Source organism: Ceratotherium simum, chromosome 11 (genome assembly GCF_057802395.1).
Source record: "Ceratotherium simum simum isolate JZ-2026a chromosome 11, ASM5780239v1, whole genome shotgun sequence".
NCBI lineage: Eukaryota > Metazoa > Chordata > Mammalia > Perissodactyla > Rhinocerotidae > Ceratotherium > Ceratotherium simum.
In genome coordinates this window covers 6,699,802-6,723,481 of record NC_141910.1, presented here as the reverse complement: position 1 = coordinate 6,723,481, position 23,680 = coordinate 6,699,802, and the positions used below count along the sequence as shown (strand labels likewise).

Genomic DNA, 23,680 nt, shown 5'->3' with positions numbered 1-23,680 from the left:
ATCAAACAATGGTCTGCTGCTATTCATAGGGTTTTCATGGCCAATTTTTTTTCAGAAGAGGGTGGCCACATCCTTCTTCTAGTCTGGAAGCTCCACTGAACTCTGTCCACCGTGGGTGACCCTGCTGGTATTTGAAATACTGGTGACATAGCTTTTGGCATCACAGCAACTTGCAGCTGCCACAGTATAACAAACAACCAACAGAAGGTGGTGTGGTTCCCTGACCAGGAAACAAACACGGGGTCGTGGTGGTGAGAGCTCCAAATCTTAACCACTCAACCACCAGGGCTGGTTCATGATAGGGACTAGGGGGAAATAAATAAATGTGGCGATCTAGTATGAGGCTAGAGTGTCATGAAGGAGTTTGACCATTATCCAATAGATAATGTGGAGTTTCTAAGTAGGATGGTGATACAGACAAAGGAGTGCTTTCATCAGATGAAACTGACAGTGTATGAGGAGGTGAGAGCTGAAAGAGGCTGATGTTAGTTAGGAGGGACATATATGATAGAAATGTAGGAAGGACTTACAGTTACTTCTTGAATAACTAGAAGTGGGGTAAAAGAATGATTGAAGTATATAATTTAATCAAGGAGATTAAAGAGTCAGAAAACTGAAAAATATCTATCTATCTACAAAGCAGTAAGTGAACGTGTGTTAGAACTGAATATATGATATATTTGAGGATACAGCAGGTAATTAATCCCAAGAAAATGGAATTACTTGGAGTATTTCCTACAGAAGTAGCATTTTGGGATGCAGGAGGATAGATATTCCTGATGGAAGGAAATAAATCTCAACTTCCTTTGACTTTCTTTGCTAGGATTGATGATAAAATATCTTCTTCTAAGGACCCAAAGTATGCAAGGAAACATAGATTATCTACAGAAGATCTGTAGTTTTTCTCCATTAAGTGTTGAATAATATGAAGTCAACTTTATTTTTAGAAGCCAACTATTATAACCAATTGGATCATGGTTTAGTTCATGGAGAAACAGGCTATGTAAGTGTGATCATGATGGTCATCAATTTTGAGCATCACTTATATGTAGGGCACCTTTCAGACACTTGAGGTATAAAGATCTATAAAATGCTGTGTACAGCTGAATCATCAAGCAAAATGAGCATTCAAAAATATTGTGATTTGATAAATTCTAGTCCCTAAATTTGCTGGTAATAGATAATAAGTCATTTGGTTTCAATTGCTGTGTCATTACCTATTAGCCAAATCAAAGAGGTCAGTACTTACTCTTCACTTGAAAATTGTGGCATTTTTAAAGATAATGAGAGGAAAAGAATTAACAACAGAAGGCTGTTAATAATAATAATAAAACATACTAATGCTGAGGAGTGCCATTAGCAAGATGGTGCACTAGGAAGCTCCAGGCCTTTGTTCGCCCATAGAAACACAAAGTAAACAACAACATACTAACCAAAGTAGCTTTCTGAGAAACCAGTTAAGGATTTGCAGCAGCCAAGCAAATGTCTAACCAAGAAAAAGCTACACCCAATATGGAAGGAGTTTTGGGGGTGTTTTTACTCAGCCATGTTCTTCTGCCTCTTCCCTAGCATGGCATCAGGACGAAGCTGTCCAATTCCTGATTCCCCCCATGCAATGGAAGGAAAAGAGTGGAACTTGTTTGCATTGTTCTAGCCTGTCTGGAGCTTCCTGAGGGACTGGTTTCTGTCTTACCTGACTTGGAGCACTGATGGAAATGGTGGCATAGTTTGGATATCAGGTTGGAGGCCGCTGAAAACAGAGCAGGCACCATGGCATGTAAGAGCTACAGGGGGTGCTGCAGACCTGTGGGCTCCTGGGGGCAAGAGATTATGGGCAGAGGAATACAAAAGAACATTAAGATCCTGAAAAGAAACAGAGGTCAGACTCGTAGGGAATATAAGACATTTAAAGGAAGCCATGTATATGGGAGGATTGAGGAAAAAAGCACACATACAGGCCCAGGGCACAGGCATGCTTAGAAAGGCCTGCGAAGACCATAAGCCTTCATGCCCAGTTGATTAGTGAAGGTCTTTCCCTTCACAGAGCGAGTCTGTAAATACTGGGAAATACGGCTGTTTTTTCAAATGCCCAACTATATATTGTCTACAAGTTACTTGGATTCCAAGGAAACACATAGGTTGAAAGTGAAAGGTTGGAAAAAAATATTCCGTGCAAATAATAATCAAAAGAGAGCAGAGGTAGCTACCCTAATACCAGACAAAATAGACATTAAGTCAAAACCGTTATTAGATACAAAGAAGGACACAACATAATGATAAAAAAGCTAATGCACCAAGAAGATATAGTAATTATAAAAATCTATACACCAAACATCAAAGTTCCCAAATGTATAAGGCAAGCATTGACAGAATGGAAGTGAGAAATAAGCTCTAGAATAATAGTAGGAAACATCAATTCCTCATTTTCAATAATGGGTAGAACAGCCAGACAGAGATCAATAAGGAAATAGAAAGCTTGAACAACACTACAGACCAATTGGACCTAACAAACATATATAGAATGCTCCACTCAACAACAAAAGAATACACATTTTTCTCAAGTGCACATGAAACATTCTCCAGGGTAAACCATATTTTAGGCCACAAAACAAGTCTTAATAAATTTTAAGAGATTGAAATTATACAAAGTATCTTTTTCAATCACAAGGAAGGAAACTACAATCATTAGCAGAAGGAACATTGGAAAATCCTCGAAAATATGGAAATTAAACACTCAACCAACCAATGGGTTAAAGGAAAAAAATCACAAGGGAAATTCAGAAATATCCTGAGACAAATAAAAATAAAAACACAACATAACCAAAACATATGGGTAACAGTGAAAACAGTACTAAGGGGGAAATTTATAGTTGTAAATTTTTACGGTAAAAAAAGAAGAAAGTCTCACAATCTAAATTTACACCTTAAGGAAGTGGAAAAAAATAGCAAACTAAACCCAAAGCTAAGAAAAGGAAGGAAATAATAAATACTAGATCACAGATAAACAAAAAAGAAAAAAGAAAAACAAAAGAAAAAAAAAAACAAAACCAAGAGTTAGTTCTTTGAAAAAAATCAACAAAATTGACAAACTTTTAGCTAGATTGACTAAGAAAAAAAAAAGACCTAAATAACTAAAATCATAAATGAAAGAGGGGACATTACTACTTATTTTACAGAAATAAAAACTATGAGACTACTATGAACAATTGTATGCCAACAAATTGGATAATCTAGATGAAATGGATAAGTTCCTAGAAACACACAACCTAAGAATACTGAATCATGAAGAAACAGAAAATCTGAACAGATTCATAACTAGTAAGGAGATTGGATCAGTAATCAAAAATTTCCCAACAGGGTCAGGTGGCTTCACTGTTGAATTCTACCAAACATTTAAAGAAGAATTATCACTCTTTTTCAAATTCTTCCAAAAAAAATTGAAAAGGAGGGAATATTTCCACATTCATTCTATGAGGCCAGCATTACCCTGACACCAAGACACTATAAGAAAAAACTATAGACCAATATCCCTGATGAACATTGATGCAAAAATCAACAAAATTCTAGCAAACAGAATTCAACAGTACATTAAAAGGATTACATACCATGACTAAGTGGAATTTATTCCAGGTGTGCAAGGATGTTCCAACATATAAAAATCAATCAATATGATACACCACATTAACAGAGTGAAGGGAAAAACACATGATTATCTTAATTGATGAAGCAAAAGCATTGACAAAACTCAACACTCTTTCATGATAAAAACACTCAAGCAGCTAGGACTAGAAGATAACTAAATCAAAATATTAAACAACATATATAAAAAGCCCACAGCTAACATTTTATCAATGGTGAAAGACTGAAAGCTTTTCCTCTAAGATAAAGAAGAAGACAAGAATGCCCACTTTTACCATTTCTCTTCAACATCGTACTAGAAGTCTTAGCCAGAGCAATTTAGGCAAGAAAAATAAATAAAAGGCATCCAAATTGGAAATGAAGAAGTAAAATTAGCTTTGTGTGCAAATGACATGTTCTCATATGTAGAAAACCGTAAAGATTCCCCCCAAACTTTTAACTATTAAATTCAGCAAAGTCGTTGGATACACAATCAACACACAAAAATTAGTTGCTTTTCTAGATACTAGCAATGAGCAATCCAAAAAATAAAGAAACACTCTCATTTACAATAGCATCAAAAAGAATAAAATACTTAGGAATAAACATAAAGAAGGAGACAAAAACAAACTAAAAACTGCACAACATCACTGAAAGAAATTGAAGAAGACATAAAATAAATGGAAAGATGTCCAGTATTCATGGATTAGAGAAGTTGATATTGTTAAGATGTTGCTACAACCAATGTGATCTACAGATTCAATGCAATCCTTGTCAAAATCTCAATAGGCTTTTTAACAGAAATAGAAAAATTCACCCTAAAATTCATATAGAATCTCAAAAGACCCTCGAGTAGCCAAAATAATCTTGAAAAAGAAGAACAAAGTTGGAGGCCTCGTACTCCCTGATTTCAAAACTCATTACAAAACTGCAATAATCAAAACAATGTGATGTTGGCATAATGACAGACATATAGATCAATGGAATAAAATAGAGAGCTCACAAATAAACCCTCACACATATAGTCAAATGATTTTTGACAAGGGTGCCAAGACCGTTAAATGAGGAAAGGATAGGTTTTCAACAAATGGTGCTGGGAAAAATGGATATCCACATGTAAAAGAAAGAAGTGGGACTTTTATATTACATCATACGTAAAAACAAACTCAAAATGGATCAAAGACCTTAACATAAAAGCTAACCTATAAAAATCTCACAAGAAAACATAGCATAAAACTTCATAACATCGGATTTTGCAATGACTTCTTGGATGTGACACCAATAGCACAGGCAACAAAAGAAAAACAGATAAATTAGACATCAAAATAATTTTTTTTAAATGTGTGCATCAAAGGACACAATCAATAGATTAAAAGGCTGAATGGGAGAAAATATTTGCAAATCATATAACTGATAAGTGGTTAATATCTAGAATATATAAAAACTCTTACAACTCAACATTAAAAATCAATCAACTTGATTTAAAAAATGGGCAAAAGACTTAGACATTTCGCCAAAAAACATACAAGGCCAATAAGCACATAAAAAGATGTTCAACATCACTAATCATTAAGGAAATGCAAATCAAAACCACAATGAGATACCACCTCACACTCTTTCAGGTGGCTACTATCAAAAAAATCAGAAAACAATAAGTCTTGGTAAGGATGTGGAAACATTGGAATCTTTTGTATTGCTGGTGGCAATGCAAAATGTTGCAGCTGCTATGTGAAACAGTGTGATGTTCCTCAAAAAGTTAAACATAGAATTACCATATGATCCAGCAGTTCTTTGGGTATATAACAAAAAGAATCAAAAGCAGGGTCTCAAAGAGATATTTGCACACCCATGTTCATCACAGCATTATTCAGAATAGTCAAAAAGTGGAAGTAGTCCAAGCGTCCATTGACAGATGAATGGATAAACAAAATGTGGCATATCCATACAATGGAATATCACTCAGACTTTAAAAGGAATGAAATTCAGAACCATGCTACAACATGGATGAACCTCAAAGACATTATGCTAAGTGAAATAAACCAGTTATGAAAGACAAATACTATATAATACCACTTATATGAGGTACCTAGTGTAGTCAAATTTATAGAGACAGAAAGGGGAATGGTGATGCCAGGGCCTTGAGGGGAGGGGGTATTGGGGAGTTATTTTTTAATGGATACAGAATTTTAGTTTTATAACATGAAAAGAATTCTGGAGATGGATGATGGTGATGGTTGCACAACAATGTGAATGTACTTGTTACATGAACTGTACATTTAAAAATTATTAAGATGGTAAGTTTTATGTTATATGTATTTTACCACAATTTAAAAGAAAAAAACATACTAGTGCTTCTGATGCTCTTAGCAGGGCCAGATGTTTGAGGTCTTACACCCTCTCTCACAAGAGCCATTTTCCATCTCTGGTTTGGATTCATACCTATAAAATTAGGTCAGTAATATGCAGAACACTAGAAGGCTTAAATCTGTTTTTTAAAAATTGTTCACAATTTTTCCCAGAGGTAACAAGCAAAACTATTTATAGTGGTACTTATGGAAGGATGCGCTTCAAAGAAGTACTGGCCTGAGTAAAATCTCATAAATTTTTGGAGGTATTACAAAACGAATGTCATTTCAGAGTAATTAACTATAACTCTTCTTTAGTTAATGAGAATATTATGGAAGAATATTCAGACCTAAGTTGAGTTTACTGTCTAATCATGGTTAGAAATATGTGTGAAAAATTGCAATCAGAGTCAAGGATCAAGATCAGGGAGGAGCCAGAACACAAAATATTTTACCAGATCAAGCCTGAATCAAAATCTTCAAGTAGGTATCCAGTTAATTACTTGAAGATCTGGAGATGGTCTGATTTCTAGATTGAATGAGGTTCAGAAGTAAAATTGCACTGAGCATTTAAGGCCTGAAAGAACAGACTAAAAGGTTTGGATCAGACGCTGTCTTAGTTTGAAGTACCCTGAAAACAGAACCTGAGACAAGGATTTGGATGCAGATAATTTATTTGGGGAGTGATCCCAAGAATTGGGAGTGAGGGAGCAGGAACAGTAAGATAGGATCAGGGAAGGAGAAAATCCAACATAAGATGCTTTCTCATTGTCACTCATGTGGTCAAGGAACTCAATTCTGCTGAGACCTCCTGCACAGCATTCTTACTTGAACTGATTGACCTCCTAAGGCATCAAAGAAGGCCTTGGATCAAGGGAAAGCTGTGTGTTCTTGATGCAGGACTCTATCAGCGCAAAGGGAATATGAGTTCATAAATAGCTCCAGAGTTGTGGCTAAGTCAGAAGTGGGCCAATATGATGTGAAGATGAGCATCAGAGCTTTTACTACAGTCCACCCCTTGCACTGCTTAGATAAACTTATGACTGTTAAGTACATTCCATCAGCAACTCTTCAGGATGGTAGTTAGCCAAAATACCTATGAAAGATTTAACATAACAATAAGCTACAATCTCAGTTGCTCCAACTGTTCTCAAGTCCACAATTGACATTCATCATCATCTCTCTTCCACTGCCCAGTGTATAACACATATCTTCATCCCTGTGGGATCTGGGCCCTGCCAGCCTTATTTAGCCATTGTAGCTACAATTGTCCTTTCATGTTATCTCCAGGCATGGATGCACTAACAGATACCAAAATGAATTTCTTGAGTTTATGCATATGCCTCCCTATGCCTAGAATGTAGCAGAAATCCTTGCTCCTAATGATTATCAGGGTTAATTAAGTCAGTTGAGAACCTCTTTCTTTGCTTTCTCTTCAACCAACATGAAGAACCCAAAGTGACTACATGGGAGTTGTAACTACTGGCTCACTGGAAACATTCCTCTGCCCCCTGGTAGAAACTTCCTCTCACGGGAAGTAGAAGTTCTAATCCAGCAGGACCTAAGATTAGGGGCACGGGAAACACAAATTCAGAATTGGGCTGTAGTATGGCCTCAATAATTTTTTGCTCACACCAATGTATCAAGCAGATTATTTTGTAAACCAGGTACAAATTTATTTCCTCCTCTATATTGATTCGCTCCATGAGGCTAATGGTACGAGTTGAAGAAAAGGTGAGGTACAGCAGAGGTAGATGCTGTGGGCATGGGGTCACCTTTTAATGTACCTTGCTTGTGCTCTCTAGTTCTACTCATGCCTAATTCCAACTAAATAATTTTCATTGTATATTGGACTGCAGCTGCATCTTGCTGATCCTAAGACTTAGTTATCTGACATACCCAGTTTGTGACGAACAGTTCTGATAAATTCTTCAGTTCCTACTGTAGCCCGGTATCTCGCCAAGAACAACTTTGTTGTTCTTTGTTACAGACGGCATGATCTGGCTCTAGAACATTAGGGGTCTCTACTGAAGCTCTCCAATTTGAGCTTACCAAAGACTCTACCAATCATCCATATCTGCCATAGATTCTCTCTTACCATTATATTTCTTAGTAGCAAAGAAATTTTGGCACAGTCTTGACCGGTTGTAGAATCCTCTCTTTGATCCTGCTTGAAACTGGAAGTCTTCTGAATCACCAGATAGGTGGCTCTGTACATTGTTCCCAAATGGAGTACAACCTGCCTTCAAAATTGCAGGATGCCTACTGAGCACCGTGCATCTTTCTTAGTGTCAAGGGATACACTAAGAGGGCATGTTCTGGCATGCTCAGACCACTGAACTTTTAAGCATTTCACCAATAAGGCCATCTTCTGAATATTTGTATGTTTTATCTCACAATTTCTCACACTCATGTTTTTTATTAGGGCATCTAACGTACTTGTCATTTTTTATTTACCAGGTCATGATATGATTAATATGGTGGACAAGGATTATGTTCTCTGGATGTCAAAACAATTAAATTCTCTCTAGGCTATATTTTCTCAGAGATTAAGATATTAATTATAACCCTAATATGAATAAATATGTATTTCCATTGTTGCCACATAAATGCAACTTGCCTTTCATCCTCTTTATCTGTGGGGATTGAAAATAATTTTATGTCCGTATCAAAAGCCTCAGATCATGTGTCAGAGATTCTGGTAATCTTATTCAGTCAAGTTGGAATAATCAATTTGGGATTTTTCAGGGAATATACTGATTAATTGAATAAGGATAGGGTATCTCTATTTAACGACTTCTGCATCTTTTAAGTCTTGGAGGGTTATGCTATGTTCTACAACTCCACTTGGGATGTAGTTTTGCCTCTGATTTGCTATCATAGATGAAGGAACAGTTTCAGGGATTTCACTTGGCCATTTCTACCTTAATGACCTCTACCCCACAGGTTAAAGAATTAATGTGATCATGGTTTCTGCCAACTACTAAAAAATATCGATCCCAATTATGCCCTAAAGGACCAGGGAAATAACTATATAGTGTTCTACAGACTCACTGTACAACTTGAGCCAGAACGCCTTGTCTTCCTCTGGCTTTGTATATCTCCACTAGCCAGGATGGGAGTGGGGATGGAGCATGATGGCATTTGAATCCCAGGGTATGAGTGTCAATTCAATAGCTCTCATGTATTTCTGTTCGCTAGTGTATACCTGCATTAGGGTTCCTCCTCAAATGGATCCTACTTCTGGGACTGAGAACCAACTCTATTTAGAAACTGGATGAAGGATCATGATTTTCTATTATAGTGCTGACCTTAATCTTCTGTTCTCCTGTTCTTAATCTTGTTGAATATATAAGAAGTCAAACAATACCTTTGTTTGCTCCCCATCTACCTTGTCTCTAGTAACACATTGTTTATTAGGCATTGCCACAGATCTTTGTATTTGGGGCTCCCTAATTACCATTTCAGCTGCTCATTACAGTAATAGCATTCATCTTGTCTCTGGTGGTTATGTGCTCCCACCTGGCTTGTGCTATTCTGGAATCCTATCATTCTCATTGACTTTAGGGAGCCCAGTTACATAGGAGCATCTCCTTCCATCAAATCTTGCCTACAGAGGACAGTCATCACTGAGCTGATCAAAGATGTTGATGTTCCCTCCTCCCTCACCCCAATTTTATTACTTTAGTGAATATCATGTCAACAGTGTTCAACTGCATTCTACCAGAAAAAAAATGCTGTAATCCTCTTAGAATTGTTCACCAGAAGGACAGTAGGCTGGAACAATCCCCAGGGGCATTAACTGTCCCACGCTTTTTGGCTGAGCTTGTATGTTAAGCTAGTAAGGTTTCAGAGGAATTAGAGAAGATCTTTCTTAGAGAGAAAGAAGATAGACACTTGGCAACACTTGAGATGGGATTGGTCAGCAGGAACTAAATCTGAACTTGTATAAAATCATCCACCACAGCTGTAGATTAAATCAGACAAAGGCTGAAGGGACATGTTATGGGGTCCAAAGATGTCTGCTCTAGAGGTTTTGTCATAGGAGTGGACATGGTGTTACTGCAGAGGGAATGTCATATTAAGGGGTCTGGATACTGACTGATGGGGAGAGAGAAAACTTACAAGCGCACAGAATCACAAAGTGGTAAAAGCTTGTCATCAGAGAATGTGATCAGAGAGAGAAAAGAGGTTTGATTTATACTCTTTTTCCAAACAACTAAAATTTAAGGGCACACAAATGGATGAAACCCAGGAAGATGAGCATCCGGCCAAGAACATGGATGAAGTGGTTGAATCAACCGTGGGTCTCTTTAAGAACTAAATTTGAGATCTCAAGTATAAGAAAGAATAAGGATCTCAGGATCATGTGACAGAGTTCAGAGACGAAGACACTTCCCAACCCACAAACACATACACAGCTTTGTCTGCCATGGACAGTGGGGTAAAAGGCAGCCCAAAGTTTGGGATTTGGTGGCACAAGGAAGGTAACCTTGTCTGACTTCTTATGTACCTGACTAAATTTTTATCATATATTGCTTAGTGTTAACTGGAATTCTTTGGAGGAGGTGGTTAAATTACTGCCAATTACACAAGTCATATACATATTCTTTCTTTCTTTTTTTTTTTGTGAGGAAGATCAGCCCTGTGCTAACATCTGCCAATCCTCCTCTTTTTTGCTGAGGAAGACTGGCCCTGGGCCAACATCCGTGCCCATCTTCCTCCACTTTATATGGGATGCCGCCACAGCATGGCTTGCCAAATGATGCATTGTTGTGCGCCCGGGATCAGAAATGGTGAACCCTGGGCCGCCAGCAGCGGAGGGCATGCACTTGACCACTTGCGCCACCAGGCCGGCCCCCGTATTCTTTCTTTAAAAAGCATGTTCAGACCATTACAGATAAAGTTCAATCTCCCTTCCCTTTTACTCCTGATATCGTCCACCACCTCCACAGAGGTACCCACTAATGTGAGTTAATAATAAGTAATGCAGTTTTCTTTACATTTATACACATTCACAAGCTCACAGGAAATATATAGTATTGTTATGAATTTTTATAAGCATGTTTTCCAGTTGCCTGTTGTAAGAGTCCGAGCAAGAGGGTGGGGCAGACTATGTCTCCTCTTTTGAGTAGTGATAGTCCCAGGAAAGCTAGGAGATGGGATTATATCTGCTAAGACAATAATCCTGAAAAATTAATTATCTGGAGCACTTATGGACAGGAACACTAAAATGTGCGTTTATGTAATAGATTTTAGGGAAGCATGAGTCCAACTCTGGACATAGAGAACACTATGCTAAGTGAAATAAGCCAGACACAGAAAGATAAATACTGTATAATCTCACTTATATGTGGAATCTAAAATAGTCAACTCCTAGAAGCAGAGAGTAGAATAGTAGTTGCCAGCGGTGGGGGGAGGGGGAAATGAGGACGGGATGGTCAAATGGTACAAAATCTCAGTTATGCAAGATAAATAAGTTCTGGAGATTTACTATACAGCATACTGCCATAGCTGTCAATGCTGCTTTATATACATAAAATTTGCTAAGAGGGTAAATCTGACATTAAGTATTCTTACCACACACACACAAATTATAAATTATAACAAAAAGAGAAGGGGGAAATTTTGGGAGGTGATGGATATGTTCATGGCCTTGATGATGGTGATGGTTTCACAGGTATATACTTATCTCCAAACTCACTAAGTTTTATACATTAAATATGTACAACAATTTACATGTCAATTATACCTCAATGAAAAGGTTTAAAAAGTATTTGAGAACACACAGTGTCATAAATCAATGCAGTATTGATAATGCATTGAGAAGATGCAAAAGAGGCTCAGCTTTATCCCACAAATGAACAGAAAGAGGGAAAACAGCTACTGAAAGTAAAAGGTATCTGAATGGGCCGCACCTTCATGTTTCTGTGTTGAGTAAAGAGAAGGCGACTAGGTAAGTGTTTACCATTTTGTGTGATGCAAAGAAGGAATGATGTGTACGTGGGAAGAACAAGCCAAGGGCCCCTTGGCACAAATGTACACGGAAGTGGGTGGGAAAGAAATAATCTATCACCATATTAAAATTTATTCTCAAGACATGGAAATAAGATTTAACAGGATGTTATTATCCTTTTAGCCTGAATCCATTATTTATATCAGACCAGAATACATCTCCCAATTAATAGTACCTAAAAACTTTTGTTCTTTCTGAAATATTTATTTAGAATCTCATATGTTCCAGCAACAATTTTCAGACACAGCTTCTGCAAAAAATTATGTTCTATAATTACCTTAAAGGGCAATGTAGGGATTTTAATATCTCATATGAGATAAAAATATGTGAAAGCAGTTTATATGCTCTAAAGCAGGAGTTGGCAAACTTTTTCTGTAAGGGCCAGGAAGTAAATATTTTCAGCTTTGTTTTTTTGGCCATATGAAGTCTGTCGCATCTGTTCAACTCTGCTGTTGTGGTACAAAAACAGCCATAGACAATACATAAACAAATAAGTAGAGCTGTGTTCCAATAAAACTTTATTTGCTATTGGCAGGCCAGATTTAGCACACAGGCCATGGTTTGCCAACTCCTGCCCCCTCCTTCTCTCACAAACTCTTCTAATTTTTAACACTTCACAATTAGCAATTTTATTTTTTTGCTTAGGAGTTTTCCCCTCTTCTGATGTCCCTTTATGAATACAAAGTAACTCATGAAAAGAAAACAATGTATTCTGTGAGTTCTAAATTTAGCACTGTTAATTCATTCAAGCAATTATTTATCCAATGCTGCATTCATACCAAGCTCTATTCTAAGTGCTGGTAAAATACAGATTCAAGATTCATGGCTGATTCTCAAGAAGCTTATAGTCATGTAATGACAGACAGGTAAACAGCAAGTTACAACATGCTCATGAGAGAGGTTTGTTCAGGATTCAATAGTGACAGCACACTTTTAGCAAAGCTTTATAGGAACCTGGTGCTGGGGGCTGGGGTGGGGAGATTTGTGTTCACGCATTCCATGGAGATCCACATTTCTGATTTTTCATAAGGCTCAAGAACAGCTCTATATGCGGTGCTTGTTCCCTTGTCTTGTAGGGTAGCAATTCTGGTATACTTTAGAAGCATGCTAGCTCTTCTTAGAATCCTCCGTATCTCTCACATGGCTCTGCTCCCTCACTTAGAGATTGATTTCCCTTTGAAGTTTCACTCTGAAGGTGATGCTGAGTGCCAGGTTACCTGGAATCTTGTTTTCCTGTGCCACTACCTGGCCTGAGATAAGGCTCCGAATCTCTTTGAGCTTGACTATTCCACACTTTAAAATGGCTACTTGTGAGAGCTAAAGGGGTACACAAAGAAAGGATTCACAGATTAGGAGAAAGAGCCAGATAGGAACAGAAATTTATGAAACATATTCTAGACATGAGGCACTTTTGCTTACAATGTCATGTGCAATCTCCACCACAACCCTGAGAGGAATTATTAGTAACTCCGTTTTGCAGAAGATGAAGTCGAGTCTCAGAGGTTAAACAACTTAGCTAAGAATTGCAAGCCAAGATCCAAATTTAGGTCTGTGATGTTTTAGATCCCTACCTTCTTTCCATGTGCCTGTTATCTCCCTCAGATTCATAACATCCAAAGACATATACTGTGTTCAGAGTCTAAGTCATAAATACATGAAAAACAAAATAATAAGAGGAGTTAAATAACAATGCACAAGATGCCACAAAGATGTAGATACACATATGAGAAATAAACACTGCACAAAACAAAGAAGGGTAAGATATCACTGGGCTAAGAATGGGTGGGTTTAAACTGTGTCATAGGAGAGGAGTTTGAATGTGTGTATGAAAGAGAGAGAGAGATCCTTCTGTAATTCTGGTTTTACTAGGTCTTAAATATGAGGTTTAACAGATTAGAATTTATTAATTTTGTAGATTCCCTGGAATCCATGAGTGGGTTTCCAGATACTGACTGGAAACATAGTCTCTTATTTAGACAGATGTGAGTTTCAATCCTCACTACCTTATTCACTAATTATGAGTCCCATCCATTTTTTTTTTTTTGAGGAAGATTGGACCTGAGCTAACATCTGTTGCCAATCTTCCTCTTTTTGTTTGAGGAAGATTGTCCCTGAGCCAACATCTGTGCCTATCTTCCTCTATTTTGTATGTGGGACACTGCCACAGCATGGCTTGATGAGCGGTATGTAGGTCCACACCCAGGATCCAAACGCACAAACCCTGGGCTGCTGAAGCAGAGATTGCAACCTTAACTACTACATCACCAGGCTGGCCCGAAGTCCCATCCTTTTTCAGCCTTAGTTGCCACCTCCATAAAAGTGAAGTCATCATCTGCTTCAATTTGTAATTTAAAATCATTCTCCAAGGTCCAATCACATTCTGCACAGGTCAAAAAGGTAAATTAAAAAATGATGTGTTAAGAATTACCACCTCAGTAGTGACATCAGTATCATGATAGTGTGAGTTGCTCCCTTTGCCTCTGTCCTCTAATTTATAACCAGTAGGACATTCATAGACCAACAAAGGATTCTGTGCACAGTACACCAGAATGCCTGAAAGATCCATACATCTATACATCTGAAGGTGGGTGGACGGGACCTCTTGGAGGTGGTGGAACCAGGGGAGCAGTGATGGGTAGCTTCTGATATCGGATGCTGCAGGAACTCCAGCAGTGCTTATGACCAGAGGCTCCAGGATCTGTGACAATGCCTGTGAATAGAGGTTCCAGGAACCAAGGTGGCTCATGTGACCAGAGACTTCAGGAACTGACACAATACCCATGACCAGAGGCCCCAGGAACTGCATGATCCACCCTCCTCCTCCTCTGTTGGCAGCAGCAGCAGTCCCTGTGACCCTGGGCCTCCTGGCACCAGAGGCTGCATCCAAGACCCCAGTGCCCCCAGCAGTAACTGTGGTGCCCATGACCTGAGGTTCCAGGATCTGTGGGATGCTTACAACTAGTGGCTCCCAAAACCACAGCGATGCCTGAGATCAGAAGCTCCAGGAACCACAGTGGCACTTGCAACCCAGCTCCTCCCCCTCCCCCAGCAGCAGTGGCCGCTCCTGTGACCTGAGGTTTCAGTAACCATGGCAGTGCTCAAGACCAGAAGCTCCAGGAACCATAGCAGCACCTGAGACCAGAGGCTTCAGGAACCACAGTGGTGCCTGCAACCCAGGTAGCCCTCTCATGGTGGTGGTGGCAGCACCCACAACCCTGGCCTACCCAGCAGCAGTTGTGACACCTGCAAACCTAGCACCCCGGCAGCAGCAGTGCCAGCACCCACAGAAAACCCAGGAGCAGCCCCAGAGGCCATGTGCATGACTCTGGCACCTGAGACAGCAGAGAGTGAGGTAGCAGCAACAGCAGAGCCTGCACCCCCAGCCCCTGAACCCATGGCAGCAGTGCCTATGGAACCAACAGCCCCAGATGGGGCAGAGGTTACTGGAACCCCAGCTCCTGGCCCACTGTGGTAGAGGAAACCATGACCCAGGAGACTCTTGAAGCAGCAGAGATGCTCGCCAGATCAGTGACCCTGGTGGCAATGTTTGTGACCACAGTGACACTGGCAGCAGCAAGGCATCAGTGACCTCAGAGGCACAAGCAGCACAAGTGCACTGATGACACCTCTGCAAGAGGAAGTGGAGAGTCGAAAGCGCTGGCTCTCAAAACCAGAAGCAGCTCAGAATCAAAGTAAACAAAGCCTTACCTACATAAGACAGGTGTTCACTACTACAAATACACCAACAGAGGAACAACTCATCAGGCACCATGGAAAATTACGTGGTATCACACACACAAAATTTCAATTCTCTAGAAACCAAACTCGAAATCAGGGAAGACTGCAATCTAACTGACAGAGAATGCAAAATAGCAGTCATGAAAAACTTAACAAGTTACAAGAAAACTCAGAAAGGCAGTTCAGTGAGCTCAGGAATAAAATTCATGAACAGAAGGAATACTTCACCAAAGAGATTGAAACTCTGAAAAAGACGAAACAAAAATTGTGGAGCTGAAGAACTCAATAAATGAGATGAAGAACAAAGGAGAAAACATTGAAAATAGACCAGACCATATAGAAGAGAGAATTAGTGAGCTCAAAGATAGAATCTAGAAATGATTCAGGTGGAAGAGAGAGAACTAAGATTTTAAAAAGTGGAGAAATTCTGTGAGAAATATCTGACTCAATTAGGAAAAGCAATATAAGGATAATGGGTACCCCAGCAGGAGAAGAAAGTGAAAAAGGAGCAGAGAGCTTATTCAAAGAAATAATAGCTGAGAACTTCTCAAACCTGAGGAAGGAATAGAATATACAAGAACATGAAGTGAATAGAACACTCAATTATATCAATGCAAAGACCTTTTCCAAGATGCATTATATTAAAACTGTCAAAGGTCAATGAAAAAAAGAATTTTAAAGGCAGTCAGAGAAAAAAAGACAGTAACCTACAAAGTAATCCCCATTAGGCTATCAGCATATTTCTCAGCAGAAACACTACAGGTCAGGAAAGAGTAGAAGGACATATTCAAAACATTCAAAGATAAAAACTGCCAGCCAAGAATACTCTATCCAGCAAAGTTATCCTTCAGATATGAAGGAGAAATAAAGGCTTTCCCAGACAAACAAAAGCTGAGGGAGTTCACCACCACTAGAATTGCCTTACAAGAAATGTTGAAAGGAGTTCTTTGACAAGAAACGAAAAGGCAAAAGTAGACAAAACTTTGAGTAAGGTGATAAAGAGATAGAACCAGAAAATTGCAAAGCTATTACAGAATGGGGTGTTAAAGACTTAATTATAGCATTAAGGTTAAAGGAGGAAAAAGCAGTAAAAATAACTAAAGCTACTTGAATACGGCAATGAGCTCACAACATAAAAAGGGATAATTTGTAACAACAAAAACATAGAAGGGGAAGAGGAAAAGAATGGAATTTGCATAGGCAAATGAAGATAAGACACTATCAGCAGAAAAGGGACTATTTTATCTATGAGACATTGTATACAAACCTCAAGGTAACCATAAAACAAAAATCTACAGCAGAGACACAAAACATATAAAAAAAGAGGTAACTGAGAAAAAAATCATAGAAAACCACTAAACCAAAATGGCAGACAGAATCATGAGGGAAAAGAAACAATGGAAATATACAACAACCAGAAAACAAAAGATAAAATGGCAGTAGTAAGTCTTCATATATCAATAATCACCCTAAATGTAAATGGATTGAACTCATTAATCAAAAGGGGGCCGGCCTGGTGGCGCAAGCAGTTAAGTGCACGCGCTCCACTGTGGTGGCCCAGGGATTGCTGGTTTGGATCCTGGGTGCACACCAACACACTGCTAGTTGAACCATGCTGCAGCGGCGTCCCATATAAAGTAGAGGAAGACGGGCACTGATATGAGCTCAGGGCCAATCTTCCTCAGAAAAAAGAGGAGGATTGGCATCAGATGTTAGCTCAGGGCTGATCTTCCTCACACACACAAAAAAGACATGAAGTGGCTGGATATATTTAAAAACAAGACTAAACTATATGCTGCCTTCATGAGACTCATCTCAGCTCTAAAGACAAACATTGGTTCAGAGTGAAAGGATGGAAGATGATACTCCTGGCAAATGGCAACCAAAAGAAAGCAGATGTAACCATACTCATATCAGACAAAATAGATTTCAAGTCAAAAAAGGTAGTAAGAGATAAAGGTGGACTTTATATAATGATAAATGGGACAATCCATCAAGAAGACATTTATTAATATATATGCACCAAACATAGGAGCACTAAAATATATGAAGCAACTATTAACAGACCTAAAGGGAGAAATTGACAGCAATACAATTATAGTAGGGGACTTTAACACCCCACTTACATCAATGGATAGATCATGCAGACAGAAAGTCAATAAGGAAACATTGGCCTTAAATGACACATAAGACCAGATGGACTTAATAGATATATACAGAACATTCCATCCAAAAGCAGTGAATACACACACTCTTCTCAAGTGCACATGGAACATTCTCAAGGATAGACCATATGTTGGGACACAAAACAAGTCTCAATAAATTTAAAAAGATTGAAATCATATAAAGCCTCTTTTTTGAACACAATGGTATGAAACTAGAAATCAACTACAAGAAGAAAAAAGGAAAAATCACAAATAAGTGGAGATTAAACAACATGCTACTGAAAAACTATTGGGGCAATGAAGAAATCAAAGGGGAAATCAAAAAATACATAGAGACAAATGAAAATACGACACACTGAAATCTATGTGCTGTAGCAAAAGTGGTACTAACAGGAAAGTTTATAGCAATACATGCCTACCTCAAGAAACAAAATTGTCAAATAAACAATCTAAACTTACACCTAAAGAAACTAGAAAAAGAACAAATGAAGCCTAAAGTCAGTGATAGGAAGGAAAAAATAAAAATCAGAGTGGAAATAAATAAAATAGAGACTAAAAAGACAATAGAAAAGATCAATGAAACTAAGAGCTGGTTCTTTGAAAAAACAAACAAAATTGACAAACCTTTAGCTAGACTCACTAAGAAAAGAAGAGAAGGCTCAAATAAAATCAGAAATGAAAGAGGAGAAGTTACAATGGATACCACAGAAATATAAAGAATCATGAGACTACTACAAACAGCTATATGTCAACAAATTAGAAAATCTAGAAGAAATGGATAAATTCATAGAATCATACAAGCTTCCAAGACTGAACTATGAAGAAATAGAAAATCTGAGTGGATCGATCACTAGTAAAGAGATAGAAACAGTATCAAAAACCTCCCAATAAACAAGTCCAGGGCCAGATGGCTGCACTGTTAAATTCTACCATTCAAAGATTTACTACTTATCCTCCTCAAACTCTTCCAAAAAATTGAACAGGAAGGAATGCTTCCTAACTCATTTTATGAGGCAAACATTACCCTGATAACAAAACCAGATAAGGACAACCCCCCAATAAAAGAAAATTACTGGCTGATATCTCTGATGAACATAGATGCAAAAATTCTCAATGAAATATTAGCAAATCGAATACAACAGTCCATTAAAGGATTATACAACATGATCAAGTGGGATTTATTCCAGGGATGCAAGGATGTTTCAACATCTGCAAAACAATCAATGTGACACACTACATTAACAAATTAAAGGATAAAAATTATATGATCATGTCAATAGATGCAGAGAAAGCATTTGACAAGATTCAACATCCATTTATGATAAAAACTCTCAATAAAATGAGTATAGAAGTACCTTAACATAATAATGGCCATATATGACAAACCCACAGCTAACATCATATTAAATAGTGAAAAACTGAAAGCTTTTCCTCTATGATCAGGAACAAGACAAGGATACCCACTCTCACCACTTTTATTCAACATGGTACAGGCAGTCCTAGCCAGCGCAACTAGGCAAGAAAAAAGAAATAAAAGGAATCCAAATTAAAAAGAAAGAAGTAAAGCTGTCAGTATTGGTGGATGACATGATTTTATATATAGAAAACCCTAAACACTCCACCAAAAAACTATTAGAAATAATAAATGAATAAAGTTGCAGGGTACAAAACCAATATACAAAATCTACTGCATTTCTAGACACTAACAACAAAACATCAGAAAAAGAAATAAAGAAAGCAACCCCATTTACAATTGCAAATAAAAGAAAGCAATACCTAGGAATACATTTAATCAAGGCGGTGAAAGATCTGTACACTGAAAACTATAAGACATTACTGAGAGAAACTGAGGAAGATGCAAAGTAATGAAAGGATATTTCATGCTCATTGATTGGAAGAATTAACATTGTAAAATGTCCATATTACCTAAAGCAGTGCACAAAATCAATGCAATTCTGAATTGCAATGCAAAATCCCAACAGCATTTCTCACAGTAATAGAACAGAAAATTCTAAAATTTATATAGAATCACAAAAGAACATGAACAGCCAAAGCAATTCTAAGAAGAAAGAACAAAGCTGGAGGTACCACACTCCCTGATTTTAAACTATACTACAAAATTATGGTAAACAAAACAGTATGGTATTGGCAGAAAAACAGACACATGGATCAGTGGAACAGAACTGAAAGTCCAGAAATAAACCCACACATATATGGAGAACTAATTTATGAAAAAGGAGCCAAGAACATACCATGGAGAAAGGAAAGTCTCTTCAACAAATGGTGTTGGGAAAACGGAACAGCCACATGTAAAAGAATGAAATTAGACCACTATCTTACACCACACAAAATTAACTCAAAATGGATTAAAGACTTAAATGTAAGACCTGAAATCATAAAATTCCTAGAAGAAAACATAGGCAATATACACTTATACATTGATCTTAGCAATATCTTGTTGCATATGTCTCCTCAGACAAGGGAAACAAAAGCAAAAATACCAAGTGGGACTACATCAAACTAAAACGCATCGATCTTAGCGATATCTTGTTGGATGTGTCTCCTCAGACAAGGGAAACAAAAGCAAAAATATCAAGTAGGACTACAGCAAACTAAAATGCTTCTGCACAGCAAAGGCAGCCATCAACAAAATGAAAAGACAATCTACTGCATGGGAGAAGATATTTGCAAATCATATATCTGATAAGCGGTTAATATGCAAAATATATAAAAAACTCATACAACTCAACAACAAAAAAATAAACAACCTGATTAAAAATGGGAAGAGGATCTGAATAGACATTTTTTCAAGGATGACTTACCGATGGCCAACAGGCACATGAAAAGATGTTCAACTAATTATTAGGGAAATGCAAATCAAAAACACAATGAGATATCACTGCACACCATTACAATGGCTATTACAAAAAAGATAAGAAATAACAAGAATTGGAGAAGATGTGAAGCAAAAGGAACCCTCATACACTGCTGGTGGGAACATAAATTGGTATAGCCATTATGGAAAACAGTATGGAGATTCCTAAAAAAATTAAGAATAGAACTACCATATTATCCAGCTATTCTACATCTGGGTATTTTTTTGAAAAACACAAAAACACTAATTCAAAAATATATATGCACCTTATGTTCATCACAGCATTATTCACAATAGCCAAAATATGGAAACAACCTAAGTGCCCATCGAATGGATGAACATGAATGAATGGATAAAGAAGATGTGGCATATATATATGCAATGGAATACTAGTCAGCCATAAAAAAAGATGAAATCTCAATGTTTGTGACAGCATGGATGGACCTTGAGGGTGTTATGCTAAGTGAAATAAGTCAGATGGAGAAAGCAAATACCATATGACTTCACTCTATGTGGAATATAAAAAACAAAAGAAAACAAATGAAGACACAAAACAAAATAAAAACAAACTCATAGAAGCAGACAACAGATTGGTGGTTACCAGAGATGAAGGGGGTGAGGGGAGGGTGAAATGGGTAAAGGAGGTCAATTATATGGTGACAGATGGAAACTACACTGTTGGTGGTAAACACACTGTGCTATATACAGATGTCAAATTATAATGTTGTACACCTAAAACCTACACAACGCTATAAACCAATGTTACCTCAATAAAAAAAAAAAAAAGAAAAAAAATGGAGAAAGAGGAAAAAAAATAGAATCATCACCCCTGCATCTTTCAAGTTTTTAATGGTGATATTATTTTCTTTAATTTTCCCAGGGTTGCATTATTGCCTTTTCATTATTTTGGAATGGTGGGGAAGTTCCTAGGGTTCCTACTTGATTTTTTCCTACTCTAGTATGTCCCATACCTATGGTTCAGCAAACCTACATAAGAATTCAGTCAGTTTTGGAGTGTGTTTATTCTAATCATGCATTAAGAAACTGGTGGAAAAAATCATAGGGTGGGTCTGCAGAACCCCTGTACTCATTGAGAGCTGGCTTTAGGCCAAATCTCCATTTTTTACTAGATCTTCATCAGCCTCCATTCTGACCAGAGGAGCACAGTGTCATTTTAGATCTCCAGGATTAACATCAACCAAGAGCCAGTTTTTAATAATTTCTGAAATATCTGGTAATTTCTCTTTGGCCACCTCAGAAATCCTGCTTATGACATAGGTTCCTTTTGAGAGGCTTTTGAGGATGATTAACAGTATACAATTGAGACAGTGTCATAAGTTTCTTCCTCAAGGGTTCCAGCTTCATCTTCATTGAGGGGGATCCAAACTCGAAATGACTTAGCTCTGGGAACTAGATGAGAGGTGTGACACTCCATTGTGGAAATTCAAGTCTCGTCTCTACTCACCAGATATAATATTTTTATGGTTTTATAGATGGAGTAATACTTTGTTAGGATGTCTATTTTATTCCTAATGACACCATGATAAGTTAGCCAAAACTGAAGGAAGTAAATTATATTAAAAATTTAAAAGTTACTACCTTAGAGACAGGCACCTCCACGCCCTAAGGATTCCTGGTATAGGAGGGAACGTTTATCAATCCTGACTGACTCTATTCATGAAAGACCCACCCTAAACTGTTCGGGGAAGAATTGAGAACAAGAGAGTGCTCCAGAGGGATAAGTTTGGGAGGGTCGGGGTGGAGGGTCCAGATGGGGACGCGTGTGTGTAACCTGATAATCGCTTCGCGCCATAGCAATTCGCGCCATAAAATGTAACTGTTTAAATGTTTTAAATTAGCCAATCATGTAAGACCGCGCCAACCTTTTCCCGCTTTGTGCTTCCAAACCCTATATAAGAATTTGCCCTTTAAGGTCCGGGGTCGACTCCTCTGTCTCCTGCGAGAGACACGGGTCGGCCCGAGCTCCGCAATAAACCTCTTACCTCTTGCGTTTGCATCAAGCTCGGTCTTCTGTGTCTGTGGGTCCGCGCCTTCCCGAGGCTGGAGTTGGGGTTCCCTTTTTGGGATCCTACATTTGGGGGCTCGTCCGAGATCGGCGCGGTCACCCCAGACTCTGAAGACCCCTTGGAGGTAAGCCTGAGTGACTGGGTGTGTGAGTGTGTGGCGCGCCAAGCATTATTTTGGCCTCGGTGTCTGGGCACCCGCCGCTTCGGGCCGTGAGGGCCAAGCGGCTGCAGTGGCAGACGTGCTGGGAACTGCAGGCTGCAACCCTGGGGGACGCCCCAAGGGACAAGGGGAGTCAGGAAAGCCTGACCACCACCCTTCAGGTGGAAAAAGAAACGGCACTCTTTTTCCCAGGGAGGATGCGGAAACCCCTCCCATCTGAAGCCGCCTTTGGTTGGTTTGTAGAGACGCCAACCGGGCGAGATTGTTTGTTTTGGTGTGTCTTTGATGTTCATTGTTCTGTTTTTGTTCGTCACGTGGACCTCATTTGACGGGATGAGATCCTACAGCTGGAGGACCTGCCTTCTCCCTGGACTACTGCAGATGATGAGATATGGGAACGCCTGACAAAAGCCGGCAAAAAGGTAAGATTTCTTACCACGTCAGCCTCCCGGAATCTCTATCTGCGGAGTCCGGCGGAAGGGAATGGTGAAAATTCTTTTCTCTTTCTAAATTTAGATTGGCAGGAGAAAATATTTGGGAAACTAGTTTCTTGGGCTTTTAGTGACTCTTGGTTTAAATTTGGTAAAGTACTCTTGGTTTTTGATCTTGATCCCTTTTCCTCCCAAAGGTAGTCTCTGTTTTTCTCTTTTGTCTGTGTCTTTTGTCATAAGAAGGAAATACCATAGGGTAGGATGCAGGCATAGGCCCTATTAGCCTGCTGTCTGGGCCGGCCCCA

The 23,680-nt window shown here is 38.5% G+C and overlaps 1 long non-coding RNA gene across 1 annotated transcript in view; it reads right to left on the bottom strand.

Annotated features, from left to right (window-relative positions):
* The window catches only part of LOC147915908 (uncharacterized), a 37,589-nt gene extending 14,674 nt beyond the window's left edge, over positions 1-22,915 (bottom strand). Inside the window, exon 1 of the long non-coding RNA XR_015553615.1 lies at positions 22,761-22,915. This is a non-coding gene — a long non-coding RNA (uncharacterized LOC147915908). The remainder of the gene's footprint in view (positions 1-22,760) is intronic.
* Positions 22,916-23,680: the final 765 nt, after the last annotated feature.